Source organism: Rutidosis leptorrhynchoides, chromosome 11 (assembly GCF_046630445.1).
Source record: "Rutidosis leptorrhynchoides isolate AG116_Rl617_1_P2 chromosome 11, CSIRO_AGI_Rlap_v1, whole genome shotgun sequence".
NCBI classification, from domain to species: domain Eukaryota; kingdom Viridiplantae; phylum Streptophyta; class Magnoliopsida; order Asterales; family Asteraceae; genus Rutidosis; species Rutidosis leptorrhynchoides.
The window spans coordinates 98,070,092-98,078,575 of NC_092343.1; positions in this window are offsets into that span (position 1 = coordinate 98,070,092).

Here is an 8,484-nt window from a genome sequence, read left to right on the forward strand (position 1 = left end):
TTAAAAATTTTACGTATTAAGTCATTTTATTTCTATGATATAATTTTTGTATTTTTTTTAAGAAACAAAGTTAAATTAATAATGTACAATTTGTAAAGCACAATGTACAACGTGTAGCTTAAATAGTTGAATTTAAATTAATTCATTTACTATTCACATGAAAACGACATGATAGAAATTATTAATTATAAGTTACATAGAATACCCCTGAAGTATTTATTAAATACAACTTTTTAAAATTTTAAATTCAATTTACGATTATAATATATGTCGACGAGGTACACGATAAAACATTGTGAGCTGTAAAACCAATCCATGCGATCGCATGGGAATTGGTCATGGGAGCCATGCGATCGCATGGTGACAGATCCCAGCAAACATCTATAAATTTCGACGATTTTTGTTCATTTGTTGCACAATTACTCCCTCTGTTATATTATTATTATTATTATTATTATTATTATTATTATTATTATTATTATTATTATTATTATTATTATTATTATTATTATTATTATTATTATTAATCTTATTATTATTAGTATTATTAATAATTAGTATTATACATAAAATATTACGACGAGGTTATGAGCGTGTCACTTTCAAAAATGGGTTTTCGAGCGGGATAGAGCTAAGGAAAATATGGGTTATTACTAAGGAGGTTATGGGTATTGTTCAAGGGTTTTGTTTGCAAGTCAAAACTAGTGTTTATCATCTCCGTTACGTCTACGTACTTTCCTACAATATTGAATCTCAATATTGATATGTAAGTACTTATATTTTATCTTTTACATAATAATTGTGTATCCATGTCTAGTGCTCGAGTATATATATATTTATACATGCTTGTATGCTAAATTTCGTCGCTAAACAGTTTATAATGAATCACGAATTAAATACATATATTACTGGTAAAAGGTATATGATATACATGTTTTTTGAAAGCTAGCGAAAAATCAATAACTTTTCATTTAGATATCGAATAGTTTCGATGAACGGATTAAAAGATATAAGCAACTGAATTATGATTGACGTTAATTGAAATTGCTTTTGAATCTACAATTAAGATTTAAACAACTTGTTTACGAGATTGATAAAATGGATTTTTAAATATTATCAACCGAGTAAATGAATCCTTATATAAGGCACGTCTCGTTTTGTTGAACTAAAGTCAGAATGACTTTTTGAAATGACTTTTGATAAACTTTTGTATGTCGATCTCGAGCATTAGGGTTGTGATACACTATGACCAGACCTAGCTTGAGAGACATTTATTGACCAACATATGTTCTCTAGGTTGAGATCTACGATTATTTGATATTCCGGGTTTCGGTCACATTACGATGAACAACTTTATGTGCTGCTAAGGTGAGTTTCATTGATCCCTTTTTAATTGTTTTTGCAATATATTTTTGGGCTGAGAATACATGCACTTTATTTTAAACGCAATGGATACAAGTACATACTAAATTCTACACTGAGTTTGAACCGAAAATCCCTTAGCTTTGGTAACTGTTAACTGCCAGTTATAAGAACTGGTGGGCGTGAATAGTTGTATATGGATCCATAGGGCTTGACATCCCCGTCTGTTTCAGGTATAGAAATCCTAGCCTGAACTATTAAACAGACGTATGCTATTTGAGTTTAGTACACGTTGGTTTGCGTGTATTGTACATGTTGGTTGCATGTATGTTAAAACAGGGGTACTTATTATATAGACGTTAAAGTTTAGTTACCAGGGTGCTCAATCTTGTAGAATATTTTGATAAACGTTTCTGGATGAAACAACTGAAATCTTGTGATCCATCTTTATATACAGATTATGCGAAACATACAAACTATGAACTCATCAACCTTTGTGTTGACACTTGTTAGCATGTTTATTCTCAGGTTCCCTAGAAGTCTTCCGCTGTTTGCTATTATGATATACAAGCTATGTGCATGGAGTCTTACATGGCATATTTTTCAAAAAAACGTTGCATTCACCAATTCATCACCATGTACCTTATTTTGACTGCATTGTCAACGAAAGTACTATTGTAAACTATTATATACAGTGATTGTCTATATGTAGAAATCATCAGATGTCGAAAACCTTTGATTTAAATATACATTTATGGTGTGTCTTTTCAAAAGAATGCAATGTTTACAAAACGTATCATATAGAGGTCAAATACCTCGCAATGAAATCAATGAATGACGTGTTCGTCCATATGGATTTGGAGCGATCGTCACAGTTGGTATCAGAGCGTTGGTCCTAGTGAACCAGGTCTTGCATGAGTGTGTCTAACTGATAGTTGTTAGAATGCATTAGTAAGTCTGGACTTCGACTGTGTCTACATGTCAAAAGTTTTACTTATCATTTCTTGTCAGAAATTACATGCTTATCATTCTTAAGTCTAGACACGTTTACCTGCAATTGTTGCATGAATAGTGTGTAGATAAAATTCATATCTCAGCGTATCTGCTAATACATATCTTAGCATATCGGATACTGTAAACTTTTTCTGACATCTTCCGAAAATTTCTCCGTGATTTATGAAATTTGGTATTATATATACATATGTAAATTATGTATTGATGAATCCCAAACTAAATTCTATAATCTAATTCATATCAAAAATAATCTCCCTAATTATACAAGATGGATCCCGTATCTAGTTCAAATTCCTTAAATTCCGACAGCTATTCCGATATGGATATTCACCTGAACTCCGAAGACAGTGTAACCGGAATGGATCAACCAATTAGCCATCATCTATTCTGGATGAATTGGGGATGGGTTCGTAGCCTCCTCAATCATTGGAGACAAGAAGAAGGTGATCCCTTCCATCCACCACATTGCCCTCTTGGCGAAGAACCTGAAGTACTTACCGGCTAACCTGTTCGTAATACCATTTTCTCTCTCATTTTCAGAGTATCTAGTCATGATTATATACTATCTCACATTCTAAATCTTATTCGTCCGCTCGTCCGAACCGACAATCATCCCGGTGTAGTAGAAGAAGTCAACAAGCTTCGTGCTCGAGTGGTGACTTTAGAGAATATGGTACAAAGGTTACAAGCACCAGCAGCATCACCAGCATCAACAGTACCACCATCATCAACGTCAACAATATCATTACCACCACCAACAACAACATCCGCATCGCACACCTCAACATCACAATCTGTACCTCGAACATCAACGTTATACGCACCATAGATACCAAGGAATACCAACAACAACAAACGATGAAGTATTGATTCATAAATTCATCGAAGAAATATTCTGCAGAGAATATGTAGCTTCTAAAAGTTTTAGAGATTATATATTCTAGTCCTAGTCAAAAATCAGATGAGATTAATATTATGTTTACTCATTAAATCCATGATTACATCTAAAGAAAATATATATGTAGGTATATTTTCATAAATATTGTAATTAAGAAAATTCTTTTGTATAAACTGTTAATGGTGAGAATATTTTAACGGGTAGGTAATACCCGAGAGATATATAAATTCACAATTAACATGTTACATTTTTCGATTCTGATTCAACCAATCATCAACTACTTTCATAACAAGAAACATTCTTTCATAGAAATCAAAACAACCATACTCATTCAAAATCAATTACATATTCTGATTTTAACATATCAGAATTCAAGTCGAGATATACCCGATATCATCACTTTTAGATCCCTACATCTTTCAAAGCTATACTTTGATTTCAAAACTGTGCTAGAACATCATATGTATATTAACGATTACAATATGTGTTCAAACCGTCCGAAATTTCTGAAAAACACTTCAAACAATGAACCATCGAGATGATGATCCAACCACATGTTACTCACAGTTATGCACCTGAAAAACTCTCGAAACCAAAGTCATAGTTTAACACGTAATCGCGTCAGACCATTTGGCATTTATTAGCAAAAATAACTTTTCAAACCCTTTTCAACATAGACAGTTTTGTCACAGCTCCAACAAATCAACTTCAATTATTCATTCGAATAAGCCTTATTATAACTTTGATATATAAGTTCGTAATTAATATGTTACACTGTACATTCTTCAACTTTGATTCAAAAATTATTAACAATGCTCACAACGATATACAATCGTTTTCATACAAATTCGATTACATATTGACGGATCAGAATTCAAGTCATAACTCTGAACCGGTGACATCATTCTTAGATCTCGATATATTTCAAAGCTATATTTTGACTTCATAACTGTGCAAGATCCTTTAGCGTTGTTTTTACCGAAAATAATCTTGCAATCCTTTTCAAAGTATCCAGTTTTATCACACTTCCAACCAACTTCGACTTTTCATATTAGCCTTATTGTGACTTTGATATATACGTTCTTGTTACTGGGAAACCTTTCATGTTCCACCACATTAGCAGTAAATTTACTAACAACTCCATTGATCTTTGACCTTCCGAAAAATCATAATATTCATTGAAACCCTATCATGTACTCATCCACATCTTGTAACAATAATTGCCATATCAACTACCGGGAATTAGCAATCAGTATTTCGAATATCGCAGCAATTCTATGTCATCAGTTATATATATATACATATAATGTCTATCTTCTAGACTTACATACTTCGAATGTGAAGTTTCTGAAAAACATCCCAAACTATGAACTAGTTCTCTGAAATTGAAACAATGCTGATGAAGCAGCAAAAACTGTAAACGACCTTAACAGTCAAAAGTTTAATGATAAAGAATAGTATGGTGGTAAAGCTGAGAAAAAGAGAAGGTTTGGAACTGGAAAACGGATTGAGCAAAGTATGAAGGAGGCTGTGGATAAATCACAAAGACTGAACCTGCCTTCAAAGAATCCAAATGATTCAGTGTCTGCTGAAACCATTAGTAAGAACCTTACTTCTTATTCTAAACCTTCACAGACAGATTTTTCGCATCATCCTCTGATATTAGAAATTCTAAGATATCATCGTATCTTCCATTATAAATATCCTCCATATTTCTGAAGATATTTTTTTATAACCATTCTTATCTGAAATCATTCATCTCTTCTCTCTATCTGTGTTACATCATAAAAGAAACTATTTTAGTTTCTAAAATCTAAAAAAATTCGAAAAATAGATGTTTTGAAGTAATGTTGGGAATTGAAGCATGGGTTAGTATAATATAATGACACTTGATCAACGTGATTATATTACAGTAAGTCATGCTGAGTTTCTAGTGGAACGTGATAAAGGTTCACAGATCACACCCTCATCATGAACCATGTTACATAACTCTTTCATTCTATTTAACCTCTAAACATATCAAGAAAATACTTTTCTTGATGATTCGGTTTTTTCAAAGTATTCTGGTAATTTGACAAGTCAGATTGTGCCATTACCGTTTCTTTCTTATAATATTAATTATGTTCATTTCAAAATCCATACTTACGAATTTTGGACCATTATTCGCTTGACTTAAAGTCGGGAAGAGAAAACGAAAGCATGAAGCTCCGAAATATAAAGGAGAATATAAGCCCGATAACAACCCCGAAATTACAAACCGTGTATATCAATGCGTATAGCAATATAAAGACACGGGAGAATGAAAAATACTATAACCCCAAGGTAATAGTAGAAGAAAATAACTTCCTCTGGTGGCAGATGAAAAAGAAGAATGAAGGATACGATAGCCAGGAAAATATCAAGAATCGGAACTGGATTAAGCATTTTCACAATCTATTGGGATGTATGAAATAAGAAAGAAGATTATAGGAGTGGTGAAAATAAATGAAACGGAAGAGGTCAATTTATAGCGAAATATCAGACATAGCAATCGAGGCAGATTGCGCATTTAATCAAAAAATAATAATCTTAATTTCCTTAAATTCCGAAGAATCAAATCTTATTTAGATTAAGAAGATTTTCTATTCTTTAAATTCCGGAAATCAATCGTTACTACGTCAAGAGATAAGATGCATCTCTATTCTTCATTTCACTCTTTTACGATAACTTCCCTCATACGCTTCGAGTAATTGGATTGTTTTATCCATATTATTCAACGATGATAGAAATTCTATTTATCAACTCATATTCGTCATGAAAACATTTTTATTGTTAGCCATGACGACCTCACTCAAATTTCGGGACGAAATTTCTTTAATGGGGAGGTACTGTGATGACCCGGAAAATTTCGACTTATTTAAACCAATTCTCTATATGATTTAATATTTTCGACATGATAAGCAATGAATTTTGAAACTTTTGAAAATGATTTTTTTCATATATAACGGTTGACCACCCTGTTTGTCCAACGATTCACGAACGTCATAACATGTATTATATATATATTTTAATAAATATAAGAGTTTTCGATATATATGGAATCATGCGAATAATATTTATATACGAAATGATTAAAAATTTACTATTAAACGATGCTATTTCAAATTAAAAATTTTACGTATTAAGTCATTTTATTTCTATGATATAATTTTTGTATTTTTTTTAAGAAACAAAGTTAAATTAATAATGTACAATTTGTAAAGCACAACGTACAACGTGTAGCTTAAATAGTTGAATTTAAATTAATTCATTTACTATTCACATGAAAACGACATGATAGAAATTATTAATTATAAGTTACATAGAATACCCCTGAAGTATTTATTAAATACAACTTTTTAAAATTTTAAATTCAATTTACGATTATAATATATGTCGACGAGGTACACGATAAAACATTGTGAGCTGTAAAACCAATCCATGCGATCGCATGGGAATTGGTCATGGGAGCCATGCGATCGCATGGTGACAGATCCCAGCAAACATCTATAAATTTCGACGATTTTTGTTCATTTGTTGCACAATTACTCCCTCTGTTATATTATTATTATTATTATTATTATTATTATTATTATTATTAAGATTAATATTATTATTAATCTTATTATTATTAGTATTATTAATAATTAGTATTATACATAAAATATTACGACGAGGTTATGAGCGTGTCACTTTCAAAAATGGGTTTTCGAGCGGGATAGAGCTAAGGAAAATATGGGTTATTACTAAGGAGGTTATGGGTATTGTTCAAGGGTTTTGTTTGCAAGTCAAAACTAGTGTTTATCATCTCCGTTACGTCTACGTACTTTCCTACAATATTGAATCTCAATATTGATATGTAAGTACTTATATTTTATCTTTTACATAATAATTGTGTATCCATGTCTAGTGCTCGAGTATATATATATTTATACATGCTTGTATGCTAAATTTCGTCGCTAAACAGTTTATAATGAATCACGAATTAAATACATATATTACTGGTAAAAGGTATATGATATACATGTTTTTGGAAAGCTAGCGAAAAATCAATAACTTTTCATTTAGATATCGAATAGTTTCGATGAACGGATTAAAAGATATAAGCAACTGAATTATGATTGACGTTAATTGAAATTGCTTTTGAATCTACAATTAAGATTTAAACAACTTGTTTACGAGATTGATAAGATGAATTTTTAAATATTATCAACCGAGTAAATGAATCCTTATATAAGGCAAGTCTCGTTTTGTTGAACTAAAGTCAGAATGACTTTTTGAAATGACTTTTGATAAACTTTTGTATGTCGATCTCGAGCATTAGGGTTGTGATACACTATGACCAGACCTAGCTTGATAGACATTTATTGACCAACATATGTTCTCTAGGTTGAGATCTACGATTATTTGATATTCCGGGTTTCGGTCACATTACGATGAACAACTTTATGTGCTGCTAAGGTGAGTTTCATTGATCCCTTTTTAATTGCTTTTGCAATATATTTTTGGGCTGAGAATACATGCACTTTATTTTAAACGCAATGGATACAAGTACATACTAAATTCTACACTGAGTTTGAACCGAAAATCCCTTAGCTTTGGTAACTGTTAACTGCCAGTTATAAGAACTGGTGGGCGTGAATAGTTGTATATGGATCCATAGGGCTTGACATCCCCGTCTGTTTCAGGTATAGAAATCCTAGCCTGAACTATTAAACAGACGTATGCTATTTGAGTTTAGTACACGTTGGTTTGCGTGTATTGTACATGTTGGTTGCATGTATGTTAAAACAGGGGTACTTATTATATAGACGTTAAAGTTTAGTTACCAGGGTGCTCAATCTTGTAGAATATTTTGATAAACGTTTCTGGATGAAACAACTGAAATCTTGTGATCCATCTTTATATACAGATTATGCGAAACATACAAACTATGAACTCACCAACCTTTGTGTTGTTAGCATGTTTATTCTCAGGTTCCCTAGAAGTCTTCCGCTGTTTGCTATTATGATATACAAGCTATGTGCATGGAGTCTTACATGACATATTTTTCAAGAAAACGTTGCATTCACCAATTCATCACCATGTACCTTATTTTGACTGCATTGTCAACGAAAGTACTATTGTAAACTATTATATACGGTGATTGTCTATATGTAGAAATCATCAGATGTCGAAAACCTTTGATTTAA